At 40.5% G+C, this 15,785-nt stretch overlaps 1 protein-coding gene across 6 annotated transcripts in view; it reads left to right on the forward strand.

The window, feature by feature from the left end:
* The window catches only part of kank4 (KN motif and ankyrin repeat domains 4), a 74,237-nt gene that overhangs the window by 36,675 nt on the left and 21,777 nt on the right, over nt 1-15,785 (forward strand). Inside the window, exon 1 of one of the 6 annotated variants that reach the window (XM_034210838.1) lies at nt 9,662-9,686. The exons of the other annotated variants lie outside the window; for them this stretch is intronic. The gene's annotated coding sequence lies outside the window, so the exon portion shown is untranslated. Of the gene's footprint in view, nt 1-9,661; nt 9,687-15,785 lie in introns of those variants that run through there. 6 annotated transcript variants of the gene reach the window in all.

The following is a 15,785-nucleotide window of genomic DNA, read 5'->3' on the forward strand; positions in this document are numbered from 1 at the left end:
TCCAAATGTATATTTATTTTTAACTGGATCCAGTCCAGGAACAAATTCCCTCAAAAAGCCGTTTATTTACCCAAGGAAATGTTTTCCATTGTTATCTGCAATTATGCAAAATCCCAAAGCATGTGGCTTCAGTTTTTTAAATTCACAGCATTCTGTTTGAATTATGAAGATTTATGTACAGTACATGTTATCTTGTGTTTTCCCTTCTTAACTAAAGGAAAACATTACACTCACAGAGGACTCCCTTAGGGCAGATACAGATGGTTCTGCTTTGTGTGAGCAATACTCAGATTAGGTCCAGAGTGTAAGGGAGATTAGTATGTTGTATGAGTTTATGTTTATCTTTAAACCTTTTCATTCTTTGTTTAAGGCTCAATTTGGATTTCTATAAAACCTTATCTTAGCTATCATAACATTTTGTTGTCCTATCCGTTTAATCTTCCCACATGTAATACATTTCTCTCACAGAATGAAGACCAATCACATAGATTAAACCCCTTTGGGATCAACACACACCTCTAACCTACAACGCACCACTCCCCCCTCCCATTTCTACTTACGTAAGGGGAGATTCCTGGGAATTGTTCAAGCAAGGTCGCGACGCCATGTACCTTCTCTTCAGACTCAACAAATTGCCTGCTGAAAGAGCCCAAGCAGCCTCCTAGCTAACACCATGTCTTCCACGTGTTCAGTGTGGCACAGAGCAACACATTGTGCCCGGGGAAATTGGACAGATGTGAAGTATACCAACAGCAGAAATGTATATTCTTACACTTCTATTGAGGCTTAATCCTAGCAAATGTGTGTTTTTTGCCCTTGTTTCATGATTTTAAATGTATTAGGTGCTGTTATCGTAGCATTATTGAGTCTTACTTTGTGACATGATGACATTTAACACTTTAACCACATCTGTTAAGAGTTTATATTGTGATATGAGTATATCTTTGAAAAAATAATTAAGAAACTAAAAATATTGCTTAAAATAAGCAATACTTTGGAGTTTGTTTGTTTTTTCTGGTTATTCAAGCAAATGAAATACCATACTAATCAAGGTACTTGATCACATTGATCATCACAAATCACTGTGGTCTAAAACATCCACAGATATTATCAAAACAAATCACTCAACCCTAGCTCAGTTAAAGTGATCTGGGAAACATGGACTATGGCAAAAACAACATAACTCGGGACACACAAAGTGTTTATGTTCATCTCAAACTCACAAAGTAGCCCCCTTGAAATCCATGAAGCTATTGTAACAAGCTGCTGAGCATGGTGAAATTGTTTTCGCTCTTGTCAGCTAACCTATGAGTGACTCTCATGGTATCATATCATCATTGAAGATAAATCCCAGGTTGAAAACACAAGGATTTCCCTTCAGGCCTACCTATTATTTTGAACATTTCACGCTGATACCACTGACAACCATTTCACAAAGCATACATTTATAGATTGATTTCCCATCTTCCTGACAGCTGCTGGTTTTTGTTCATCTCATAATGAGCTGAAAATCAATGGGGGAAGAATTGGAAACTGCTTTATATGCAATCACAGTCGACACTATGTCAGCTTCGTCCAAGTTACATCTGCAGTAATGTAGTCTACAGCAGGATGTCCTATTTCTTTATTTCATTTCATTTGTTTACATAGCTTACAACTCTCTCCTTGGCTGTCTATTATGCTCATGGTTCAGGCTTCAGGGTTGATTCATGGTTGGGAATAAACAAAGCAAGATATGCCAACAACGAGAGAAATACGAGATGTCCGGTGCTTCACAAAGACAACAAAACATAGACAAAATAACAGGCACATACAACACTATCTCTCTTCTTGTTCTACTCTCTCAGTGCTCTCTGTCTGTGGTTTCTTGGCTGTAGTGATTATTAGTGATATTAGAGTCCAGGCTGTAGTCTGTGCAGTGTCTCGCCCCCTCAGGTCGGCAGAGTTCAGCCCTACAGGAAGAGGCTGTCTGTGGGAGGGAGCAGACCAAAGCCACAATCAGGTTATAGCTTAGCATGCTTCTCCCACAGTTAATGATAAAGCTCTCTTTCTCTCTGTGTATTTTCCTCTAGTTTTTGTATTTCCTCAAATCGTTCTTCCTAAATCTGTGCAGTCTGTTTATTTTCAATTCTACAAGTTTATCTCAGTCCTTCCAAACCAGATCAGCACCAGACTGAGCTTGAGATCAGATAAAAAGGGACAATAAGATCAGATTGAGTGACGTTGGGCAATAAATAAAGAAATGATCTTATTTAGAAACACAATAAAAAACTAATGGTGAAGTTCCTCTCCTGCCATCAGCCGCTGGAGAGTGCTTCTTCCAAAAATCAATGAGAGCTGATCACATTGTGTTCGAGCTGTGGATGCATTGTTTCACATCTAATGGAAACGTGCCATCTCAAAAATTGACAATATTACATTTCTAATGGCTGATGCACTTTTTCATCTCCATCTAGTGCACTGAACCAACGAGGAATCAATTAGATTTTGTAGTTTTATGGTGTATTGACTCAAATAAAAAAGTCATACAAATCCACACAAGCTATCATGCCCACTTAAAGATAAGCCTAGTGCTTTAAAGTGACACATCTAGTAGAACAAGCAAATCATTTCTATAGTTTTTTTAAACATTAGCACACCACCAAAAAGCTGTTGTTATGCACATTATTAACTAGTAAAGACACATTTTCACTCTGCTGCTCTTTCCATACAAAGTTGCTCTGTAGCAGCTATGACACATTGTCATGTCAAGTATAATTTGTGGGTTATGGAGACTTTGGGGATCCAATGAGAATCTGAAATGACAGGATTTACTGTAATCTGACATTATGGAAAACAGAGGAAAGCATCTGGCAAAAATGTAATGCATAATGAGCAAAAGAGCCTTACAGAGAAGTAATGTAGTAGACCCTGTATTTATTGTGTCCACATTACGTAGCTCTGGTTAAAAATGTCCTCCCTGTCACCCTGCATTTTCTAGTGACTACAGATATTCAGGAAAAGTAGAGTTCAAGTTTATGCAGAATTAGAAATGATTGTAGTAGGACCAAAGACTGTATAACCAGTGGATTTGGTCACGGTGATGTCACCCATTTTTGATGGACTACGCTTCTGAAGCCTTGAATTTGCTATTGTGGCCAATTTGTTTGCAACCAGAAGTGACACGAGGCAGTGGAGCAAAGTACAACCGAACATTAAACAAGATCATTCAAACTAAACTAACACCTGAATGAGCTGAAATCTCTGTGACAGGGTTAGAGTTATGAGACTAAAAACTCGGAGAAACACACCAAAAAGCACTGTGGTATTTAAATGGGATCATCATTTACAAAAAGGAACGTTACTCTGGATAGAAGAATTCTTGAAACTAGAGATTGAGGCGATCCACACGTCAAGCTTAAGCATAAAAGCTTTTGAATTTGAATTTGAAGAAAATATTTACTGGGGAGATAAATCAAGCAAGAAGTTGGGTCATTTTCTCATAGACTTCTGAACAATGGGACTTCTTATGGTTACGAGTTGAGTAGCCCAGCAATATTCCTGAGGTTTAAGAGGAAGAGTAGATGGTAAACATAAAGGGAAGCACGTGGACTTCATTCAGCAGTGTATCTTACGGACTGCTTCTCCCTAGCTTTCTCACTGTCTCTTTGCTTCTCATGCACACTTGAAGACACAGTGCTCAGCACAGTTCAGAGGTCATTTTGACTTGAGCTGTGCAATGAGGTGTGTACTGTGGTCAGTTCAGTGGGCGTCTGTTTTAACATGTAAACAGCCTTTCCCCTGCCTGGAGGCCTTATCAGCAACTGGCCTTCCTCAGGATGTCTGCCAGCCCTCGCTCGTTCTCAGTGGAAAATCTTGGTAATAGCTTGTGGGTTTTTTTTCCACCTTCAAACCATTTATGTAATGGGTATTTGTTGTAACACTCAAATAATTTGCTCGGAGATAACACACTATGATGGACTTTAAAGTAGTTTTCAAGCATGTAGAGCAGCCTATCTGGCATTGCATCTCCATATCCACTTGTGCTAACACATAAGAAAAAAAACAACACTCACCAAGACACAAAGCTGGACATTTTAAACAAGAGAGATTTTTGGAGGGTTACACAGGCCAACAATGAATCAGAGGAGAATATGCAGGCAGTGGGTTATGGGCATTATCCTCGCTCAGTGGCGTTTTTATATGTACAAAAGTGGTGGGGCACAAAAAACTTAGATGTCTATATATAAGCTTCTGCAGTGAGGTTCATGGCTGGTGAGGCACTGGCTCAGACTCTTCAGGTTTACAAATATTATATTTTGACCTAAATCAAAATATAATATTATTTTCAAAAGCTTTTTTTGTCTGATGCTTCAATTAATTTTAAACAGACAGTTCAACAAAAGGATACCCAAAAAATGTAATTTTATCATTTAAATATTGAATTGTTCTCTCTTAGTAAGATCCCATTTTCAATAAAATGGTGGTCTTACCTTGACTTGAAGATGAAGTCCATTTGCCTATCCTTCTGGACAAAAATCTCTATTACTTTTTTGTAAAAGTCCTCCTTATCTTCTTGTAGTTTCAAAAGTCTATCATAAATCTAAATGATGGATTTATGATTCGAAAATTATAAAAGTAGGGTAGACATGTGGATATTATCCGGCTGAACAAAACGTGCATTTATCTAACAGGTACGTTTCCCACAGATCTTATTTTGAGCTATTTTCTAAAATCCTATGGAGAAATCTCATTGCTTTCTTGTGGAGGGAAGCCATGCACAGCTTACTTCCTGGTTTTAGGACGCGTCTCTCTCCTCCTCTTCACCTGCTCTTCACACACCACACTTTTCGTGGCACACGTACTTACAGCCAATCACCTCTGAATTATGTGAGATGACGTATGGTGAGGATGGCAGTTCTATGCCCCTATGGCAGTGGTTCTCAAACTTTTTCTGTCAGGCCCCCCCTTTGGAGAAAAAAAAGTCGGGCCCCCCCAACACAAGTCAGGCTCAGTGGCGGCGCCAGAGATTTCTTTTGGGGGTGCTGTGGGGTAGCTTGACGTTTCATAGAGGGTGCTCAAACATTTAGGGTTTCCCATTAATGTACCGGTCGCTACAGTGGAATTTTCTACTGCAACACTCCCCACACGCATATACACAATGTACCCGCAACTGTTACAATGAAGGCTCGATAATCAGCTCACGGCATATAGGTGTAAGCAGGGGTAAAGTGCTATTTTTATAGGTGGTGTGTGGACCTCACATAGGGGGGTCCGGGGGCAAGCTCCCCCGGGAAGATTTATTTTTAAATATTGAAGTTAAATGCATCAATCTGGTGCACTTTGAGAGCAACATGAAGAGATCTATGGATAACTCTCTCAACACCCATTTGAAACAGAACTGTAACCAGATTTACTTTTTCTTTATGGATATTTTACAAATCACCCTTTTAAACTTTATTCTTGTTTTACTGTCATATAGTATTTCATAGCTGTTTTTCATTTATTCTCTTATTTTTTTATAACTATAATGATCATATAAATGTGTGCCTCGGAAATAATTGTTTACATTATTGGTGACCAAAACGTTTGAGACCCACTGAGATAACACTGAGAGAGTCCTTTTGCTCACTGAGTCTCTCAGTCTGACAGGAGAGGACTCTCCTCCACTTTGTTGTTGAAAAAACTCCTTATATCCGTTAGCGTAGCTCGCTAGCACCAGAAGCTAACAACAACGATCTCCGGTACCGATGCGCTCTCTCTCTCGCTCGCGCACACAAAATGGCTCGTTCCACACACACACACACACACACACACACACACACACACACACACACACACACACACACACACACACACACACACACACACACACACACACACACACACACACACACACACACACACACACACACACACACACACACACACACACACCACACACACACACACACACACCACACACAGAGCCAAGCTTTAATGAAACACAGAGACCCAGACGTAATAGTACTGCATCATATTATTTTCGAATCAATCATTTTTAAAATTATGATTTTTTTTTTAAATCTTTTTTTTTTTATAACCATTTTTCCTCCTGGTCTCTCGCGCCCCCCCCCTGCCCCCCCCACTTTGAGAACCACTGCCCTATGGTCATTATTTTTTGCCACACACATTAAATAGGAAAATACTCTGAGCATGCGCAGTGTAGTTTTTACAGTCACCGTTCACTTAGACAGAGAGAGGGAGGGGCAGGATCGGGTTTTGTCCCACATGGCTCTAAACAGCTCAATAGGCACACACTGTAGACACTAATTAGAAGAACACATACTAAAACAGCAATGTACAGACGAAGCAGATGATTAACCATGATCTTAAAATATATTTTATATATATTTTAATTTATTTTTTGCATTTTGTTGTAATCATTATTTTTAATACTTTCTGCTGACACTAGGTGGGGCTGTGCAAACATATTTGTCCATATTGTAAATCTTGAAAATAATCTTTTATCAAAACATAACTTTGCTTGATAAATGAGGAACACTGTAAAACTATGAAAGGAATGTAGAGCCTAAACATTGACCTAACCAAATACGATTTAACGTTATCTATCCCAGATCAAAAGGTGGTCTCATTTATGAATGATTACAAATGACTGGTCCTGGAAAAACAGTTACATATGCATTTCTTCAGGAACTGACCAGCAGTCTCCAATCTGCCACCAGTTTACCTTTCATAGTTTAAAACACAACTCTGAACCGCAACTGCATTTAAGCAAATTTGACATCTTTAAGTTGTAAAAGTATAGAGATTATGTCCGAACATCAGTGTCAATGCAAAAACAAAACAAAATATTACCATCCTTACTTCGAACAATTGTGAGTTTTGAAAACTGACAAAAGAAAGCTGTTGGATTTGAGGTTGGAGTAAAGACTGTTTGGGATTGTTCGCACTTGGACCCACTCACAAATATGCACGTACATACTGCAGGCTACACTAGCAAAGATAATTATCTGTTCCAAGAACTGGCATGAATCTCAAGCTGCTAGTGAACCTGAAACTTTAATAATAGCACACATATTATAATGAGACACAGCAGGCATTACAAATGATAAGCAGTAAAGTATTCCTTACGCAAAATGTAATTATTTGCTTTTCCCGGAATTGGATAATTGCATTGAAAGTCTCAAAAATATTTGACAGTGTAACCTGAGGGTGAGGAGTAACACTTGGTGACTGATAGCAGTGCTTTGCTGTGGCCACTATCCGTTATCATTCTGCATATTATGAATTCTTTATTTTTTGTTTCTCTGTAACTCCCACAGTAAGAAAAATAAAACTCAGCGTCTGACTCCTAGCTGTTCTGCTGAACTGTATGTTTATGAGCTGTGGAGTGCAGCAGTAAAAACATTTTTTGGGTTTTCCCACAGAGCCAGACACATTCAAACACATGCATTTGCAGAAGCCTGGGATGCCAGACTTCAGCAGTCACCAAGCTGTACTCCCACACCTATTCTTATATTATGACAAAAGCAAAGGGAGAAATACTGATTATAGAGAAAAAAAGTCCATATCAAGACAACATGGTCAAAAAACACAACATACAACATATTTAGTTTGAGCCTCACCCTCTCTAAGGGCTACTTTTAGGCCCTTGCCTTACTTTGAAAAGCATCTTAAGGAGCTATTTCCCCACAGGTCCCAGGGTCATGTGGTCATGTGAATCCCCCCACCATGAAGGGTGACTTTAATACCATGTATTACTGTGTATGTGCTCCATCTTCCCCACCCCAAGGCAAAGAGGCACATTAACTTAGGCAGGGACTTATTCCCAACCATTTTTTTTAGTGCACACTATATAGACATTGCATTTTTATTTATTTCAATGAAGAACAAGTGAGATGGACAGACAACGTCAAACCAGGACAAACAGAGAAAATACGAGAGAGGCTCTACAAGTCCTGAAGGTCTGAGGTGGGATCTGAGGCCTCCTGACAGAAGACGGTTCATGTGATCGGTAAGAGGGAAGCTTAACTCTCTAGACTGCATTACACCCTCTTTCAGTCTGCTGCTTTAGATGAAAGGATGTGAGCTGATGTTATGCATTGTGTTGGACACATAGAGAGAGGGGAGGATTTAGTCAAAGACGTGAACATTGTCTGTGTTCGACAACGTGTTTCATTTCAAGTTAACACACTGAGTAAAGAAAAGCACCATGTCTTTTTTAATCATTTTTAAAGCAAATAAATAAACTGAGATGTCTTTCCTAACTAATGCGGAAGGTCCAACCAACTTTGTTATGTTCCCATTCCTGAAATGTAACTCCAAAATGTATTGCACTCCACTGATGCAAAGCTACAATACTGAACCAGTTGTCTGGTTCTTTTTACGGATAAGCATTTACATTTGACTCCACCTAAAACATCCTCACATGTTGTGCTTTCCTTACTCTAATTTAATCATTACAAACAGCATACTAAAAGTAAACAAAGTAATTAATGACAAAATTAAAGGGCACCCAATAGCAGTTGCTCTCTACAGTATATTAGCACTGAGTGTCAACCTATCTCTCTCCAGTCTCAATGAAAATAAACCCTTTGGCCTCAGGATAGAGCCATTCAGGTTTGATTTAGAGCCCTGGCATCGCTACAGCTATGCCATATATCCATATAAATATTTCATGGGCTTTGTATATTTCTGCACTCTCATGGCATCACGAACCAGAATGTGAGGCTATATCTTACAGATTCTGCATGCCTGCTGCTGAGCTTTTTTTGGATGGATGTTTGCTTTTCAAAAATGGGTTCCACACAGTCCCTTAAAGGGGAATTAGCGTTGGTGGTCTGAAGGATAGGTGCAAGAGCGAGATAAGAGATACGACCCATTATCCCAAGCAGTTAGCCTATTTAAAGGCTGTTAATTATTTACCTAATTTACACTACAGAGCCAGCTTGACCAGCTAGGGTTTACTCATTACACTGCTTCCTGTTATTAAGATGGACAGAACTGACTAGGGGTTACTCGTTCAATTTATTTATGATACCCCATCAAGGCTAGTTTAAAGCTTCGAAAAAAGTAATTTTGATCCTGTGTGGAGCTTGACCTGGTCAAAGCAGGCCTTGTGTGGCCCTAGGGCAGCACAGCAGGGGTTTTGCAGTAATAATTACTTAGACAGGTGCATGGTGGGAGTCCACTGTAGGGCAGGCCGTGTGCCCGCAGGCTAAATGCACATACACGCGCACATGACCTCAGAAACACACCAGTAGATGGATGACTGAACACACAGACCCCTAGTACACACACAGGACTCTGCATAATGTATCCCTTGTGGTCATTTGCACTTCAGAACATCTTGAGCTTTACACACACTCACATCTACACACTTTAAGTTGCTGCACTACAGAGAAGCAGTAGTGGTTGATTACTACATTTGTGTGTCGAGCACTGAGTGTGGAATTCGTTTTTTGGGCCAGTAGGCTGCAAAAGGCAGGCTATTGAATGTATCATACTAGGAGAGCATATAGAGAACCTCTCTTCTGCTCCCTCCACCCCTCAGCACAATCTCTACCACCACCACATCCACCCCGTTCCCACCCTCCCTCCTGTTTCTGTGTGTTTCACTTTGTTTCTCTGCTGAGGTTAGAAGAGAGACAGGGTCAGTAGCACTCACAGAAACAGGAAGGACAGGAGGTGAGTGGAGCTGCATGGTAGGTGAGAGGCAAACATCACCCTGAGAATTTACTCCCTTTTTCCGACTCCTTTTTTTCACTCATGAACAATTTGCTTTCTTTATCCTACAGTTTCTATCGGCCATAATTCTATTTAGTTTACTTAACATTGCTCATCTACTCTTCCTCGATCTGCTACACCTCACCTCGCTCTCTTTTCTCACTCCCTCTTTCCCGGTCTATTTTTGCAGGGTAGAACATATAGGTCACATGTTTTAGCCTGGGATGTGAGACAAAGAGTGTGAAGAGAAAAGGAAAGTAGGTGTATGTATAAATGTAGATGCATGTGTGAAAGAGGGAGAGGCAGGATGGTGTTTTTCTCCGCATAATGTTTGCTCTCCAAACACAGCTTGAGCAGCTGACAAAATGTGGGAGGAATAAATGGGCAGGCTGACAATCATACATGTGTTCAGACCATCGACTGTATATTTACAGGTTTGGACATTCTCACAAACACTCAACACAGTGACATTTATTGAGCTACTCAGTGTGGCAATCCGCCAACTCTTTTCATCCTGTCTGTGTGTGATGTGTGTGTGTGCGGACGCCGAGCTGAAAGGCTGTCATCACGCTCAGATCAATAGAGTGTGAATTTGGAAGTATTGATTTCTTCCCAGAGTCGTCCTTCCCGCTCTGCACAGCCACCTGGCTTCACACTTTAGTTTGTGTCTTTTCCTCCAGAGGGGTGTGACTGTGAGAGGGAATTCATTGTATGTGAATGTATGTTTGTGTGTGCTTCCATGCACAAATATCTTATTCCATGTGTGTGTGTGTGTGTGTGTGTGTGTGTGTGTGTGTGTGTCCTATTTTTGGCTGTGTTAGTTGGAAGTGATAATTAATGAGCAGGGGGATCCAGATTTATTTATAACCCCTGCTTCTGTGAGTGTGGTGTGTAATACATCAGCTGAAACTTGCCCATATTGTATATTTAAATATTTGATGCATGTTTGGTGTTTGTGTGAGTTGTTTTTACCTGTCATAGTGAATGGAAGGAGATGTAATGTGACATGGCAGCGCTGTAAGTGATCTACTCCTCCGTTGCGCACCTTCCCCATTTTCTCATTCCTATGATTTCCCCCCATTTCTGTCACCCTTTCTCACTTTTTTCATTACTTTCTAGAAACCACATTCCCTTGCTTCTCTCTATCTTCCTGCCATCCTTTACGCTGCCAACCATCTCCAACGGCTCATTCTAACTCCCTCTACCATCGTTTTCGAGCCCTTTGAACATCTGCTAACATTGACATATAGGAACAGTCCGATGGCCCACATGCAAATTAGCGGTTGCAATTACTTCACCACCCTCATTAACTTCCATGAGCGGATGTAGCCGTAATGCTAACGCAGCCCCAGCTAGAAGGGGTATCCTGTGTGCTCCAATGAATAATAGATGGTGTGTCACTTCCTTTTTTGCAAATGAAAGCAGGCAGCTGCTCCTCGTGCTAGAATACCACTAGGGCATGAGGGAAGCCGCCTGAAAAAGGAAGGTTCTGTGTATAGAGCGGATAAAGCGATGGAGTGATAGGCTGATAAGAAAACAGTTGCAGGGAGGGAACGGCGTAACGGTTATCTGTCCTTTGACAGACGAGGCAGAAGCAGGATACGGGTGGTAACGCTAAGGTCATGTCCACGCTAATGTAGATAAAGTTAAAATTGCATCTTTTTTGTTTCACTTCCATACACACTGTTTTCCACAAACCAAAACCGCTTTTGAAAATAAGCTTCAAAATAGTTCAAACTTTTAAAATCACTTGTATGATGCAGAGGGAGAAAGTGATTCTTCCTCTTTCCCTCCTGTGGTCACTCACTAAAAATAGCCGATCACATAGGTGTCATATGAATAAAAGGGTTATTTGATTGACAGGCTGCAACACCAACACGGTTAGCAGGTACTGCTTATGAGCTGCAGGTACATCACTGTTTTATACACATGCAGCCTCTTAACAAATATCCAAAGACAGTAGGCCTATGTCAGCTTGTGTGCAGCTCCAGTATAAGGAAATACAACACAAGCCATTACAGAAAGGGTCTGCTGTGAAACAAAGCAGCTGTGCTCTTCTGACACTAAGCAGAGTATCTGAAAGTTTCATTTAACTTAATCCTATACCCCATTAATTTAACCATGAAGGGAAAAAAAGAGAAGAATGAATTGTCTTTTACTCTCAATGCTGTATGGTAGAATAGCATTTAATGCAGAATGGAAACTAAACATTGGAGCTCTGTCTGATTGTTGACATATAATGACATACAATGTCTTTCTCACAGTTTAAACTTAAGTTAATGTTCAAATAATTTATACTTTGAGAGGAGCAATATAGTGTAACTCTGAGTTATGTCAAGTGCCCAACAGAGCCTTGCTAAAAGGGAAAACATCAATGTTTTTCAAAAAAAGAACGATATGGCTCATAGAATATTAAATTCTGCTTGTGTTGGTTAAGGCTTTTTGTGAAAAAGGCCCTACACACTGTGAGTTGTCCAAATAAAGGGCCAGATATCCTCCTAAAATGATAAACATAATTTCTGTTGCTTTTATTGGTTGTCTGTATAGACTGACATGTTGTATAGACTGACTTGTTGACATGTAAATCAATGGGATCAGTGTATCCATCACATGCTACAAAGCAACAGAGATGTTATATTCAGCAGCAGCCTCACCAAGTCTCTCCAAGTTGACGAGAAAGAGACTGGAGGTCACCCTCCACATGCTTCCTGTACATCCTTATTCATCCTTCTGAACACCAGTGAAATCCTTGGTCCCTGTAGTGTTTGATGTCCTGACAAGTAGTTTCCTTAAACAGAGTCAAAGGAAACTCGCAAATGAAAAACAGATAGACATATTAGAGCCATCAATTTGTGCTTTTTCTTTGTATTGCAGTATTTTCTATTGTTTGCAGTGAGCTTCAAAATATTGTTTTATATGCTTTCAGAAATGTTTGAAGTTTTTAACACTCTCTTTAAACACCCAGTGCAAACCCTTATCTTCACTTGCAGTTCCTCAAGGAAAAGGCCGTTTGAACTGACCTGTAATAAAACAGTATCCTCCTCTGAACAGCCCTGCGGGAGGGTTTAGCCAGTGTTTAATGAAGCTCATCGACAGAAGCTCCCAGTCATGTTCTCTCTGGGGTTCATAGCCAGATGTTGTGTAGCACAATTGGAACAATCTGGCTGCCTGTGAATGCAGACATTGTCATACTGGACTGGACTAGATCATACTGGATTAGGACTGAAAGAAGAATTATAGATGATGAGAGTGGGCCAGACTGAACTAGAGTAAAGATGATTAAAGCCAAATTGGCCCAGCAGCTGTATTGTAGTAGAAGAGTGTAGTTGTAGTGTAGACAGAGATAATCTTCGATTGGAGTGGGATGGAAGAGACTCTGCTCAAATGGCTCTTGTAGAGCAGAGGGATTGATCTGTTCCCGCCGAGCACACACAGATCCTCGAGACATTTATCTGATATCTCAGTGCTTAGTCCGTCTTCATGTTCTCTATGTCAACAGTGTCCTTCATTCGATCTGTTACAGCAATCAGAATCTTTCCAGTTCCTACAGTTCAATCAGGAGAGACGTGATGTATGGAATACATGTTTATTATCGGTCACATTATATAAATGAAACATAATGATGACAGTTTATAACAAGTGAATGAAATGGTGTTTTGGCGATTAGGCCCAGGTTTTGTAGGACATCATTCGGGAAGGGAAAGAACCGTTTCCGATTAACCCCCCTGGGTCTAGACACTGGTGGTGGTGATAAGTGGTTAGGTCCGGTTGGAAGGGAGAAGGTTAAGCTTGGCCCTGAGTTGGAAGCAGGAGGCGAAGGGGTGGAGGAGGGTTGCGCGTTGACACCTGAAAGACAGCTGATAGAAAAGGGGAGAGCATATATAGAGGGATTAACAGGTGCGATAATTAGGCTTGTGAATGGAGGGAAGTGATAGGTTAGCTAAGGAGTGGCGCTCCCTGTCATCTAGTGAAGGGAGCGAGTATTGCCATGACGTGCAATACGGAGTGATAGGTCTTCCTGCCTGAACTTGCGCTAAGCTTCATTAGTTGTCTTGGCAGTGCTACTCTGGAGCATATTAGTGCTGCAGTGTGTCATTATGCAAAATTGTTATCCACACCTGCAACTCACTACACTGAACTAATTGCACCGTCAGCTGCATCCCTCACTCACACTTGTATCATCAGAAATTCCTCTGAAATCGGAGTCAGTTAATACCAAATACCACAAATATAATGTTTACACTAACCTCCAGTAAAAAGACAATTGCACATAGTTACACAGCAATATCTGTCTAAAGTTGAGCGTTAGTTACCATAAATAACTGATCAAACCAGACTAACTAAATGTGTGCCATTTAGTTGCTAATACATTCCATTTACCTTTGTAGAAGTAATACTCTATAATGTCTTTCTTGCTCAGTTTAAAATGGCACAGGAAAAACTGCACTTTATGTCCGTGCTTCTATGAAGGTGTGCGCAAGTAGTTGTAATCCATAACATCAGATATGCACATTTATTGACTGATGCAACCTCCTTTCTCCATTGGCATTAATGCAACAACATAACCCTAACCACAACAAAAAGTTGAGGTCTAGCAAAGTTTTGGATGACTGGCTTTTAACCATAATGCTTTCCAGATTAGATTGATTCAAACATGCTTACCGATAGCTTTTAAACCTTGCAAACTTGCCTCTTTTTGAAACAATTAATCTGGTGAGGAGTACAATTTAGAAACAAATGTGGAAAATAGGCTACTGATTATCCCTTACATTTTGAAATCTCCTCAAATTGCTTTAAATGTTAATGAGGTACCTTTAAACACCCACATTAGATTGCAAAGTAATCTTTTCGTGTGCTGGCCCATGGGATACAATCTTCTCTTGCTTTGTTGAAATTGTACTCCTGTAAGATTGTACTGCAGGCATTAACCGAAGATCCAGTACTTTGCATTTGTGTCTGAAGCGGTGTCCCTGTGTTTGTCTGCACATGTGCTCTTGAGAATCTGTCTGTGTCTCTCTCAGGCTGAGAGTCTGCGTATAAAAGCTGGACACTTCTGTCTTCGTTCTCAAGGTAGTACATGGGTAAACAGAGATAGCTGGTCCCAGTCAGGGCTATGATAACGACTTGAGACTTTGGTTATTGTTGCCTCTCCCCCTGCTGCTGCTTTCACATAGCTGAAGAACACAATTATATCTACTGCCATTGTGCAGTGTTTCAGTGTGTGTGTGTGTATACGAGAGATTGTAATGCAATCATGTGTATTTTTTTTCTTTTTAATTAGATGAGTATGAGACAGAAAATGACTGAAAGAGTTGGATAAATTAACGGTAAAGCTGCTCTGCTTGTCTGAGATGTGAGTGAGTACAGCTGCCACTCCCATCTCTGCCTCATTTTCACTTTCTCACTCGCTTTCTCTCTCCCGACCGCCCACCTCCTGTCCCCTGCTTGCCATCTCAAATCTTATTTCCTGTTGGCCTGTCTTCTATCCATTCCTGCTCTGTGTCAGTGTATCAGACTAATTCAATATCCAGTGCACAGGCACACCAATGTAATGACCCATGACATTCAATTAACTCTTCCCCCTTTCCTGGGTTGGTTTGGTCAGCGGTTATTTGCTTCGTTTGCGTGTATGTACCGAATCGAGGAGTGGGTGCAAGTTTTAATTAGAAATAGCTTGGTAGCCATTGTACCCATAATCTATATACCATAACATGCTGTGTTTGCAGAAATTGCAGTTTTCTCTGAGTGATTGTTGTGAGTTTTGGAAATTTGGAAATTTTACAACAACGTGGACCATTTATTTGAGTTCCCACACCTCTACTTCAAAGAACGGTATACATTTGGTTGAGGTTTCCACGCTGATGGCAAATGAAAACTGTCTGTCAGTATGAGCTTATTGACTATACTTTCATTATTCCTGTCTTCCGGGCTTCGCATTAGCAATGTCGTCGCCTCTCGACCAGCTGCCATGATAATTGGATTGGTGTTGAGTGATTACTGCATGTAATTTATGGGGTTATTATGTGCATGTGGTACAAGACACACATATATCAACATACTGCAAGCAATTGAAGCGC

The sequence above is a fragment of the Gymnodraco acuticeps genome, unplaced genomic scaffold, assembly GCF_902827175.1.
Source record: "Gymnodraco acuticeps unplaced genomic scaffold, fGymAcu1.1, whole genome shotgun sequence".
NCBI classification, from domain to species: Eukaryota; Metazoa; Chordata; class Actinopteri; order Perciformes; family Bathydraconidae; genus Gymnodraco; species Gymnodraco acuticeps.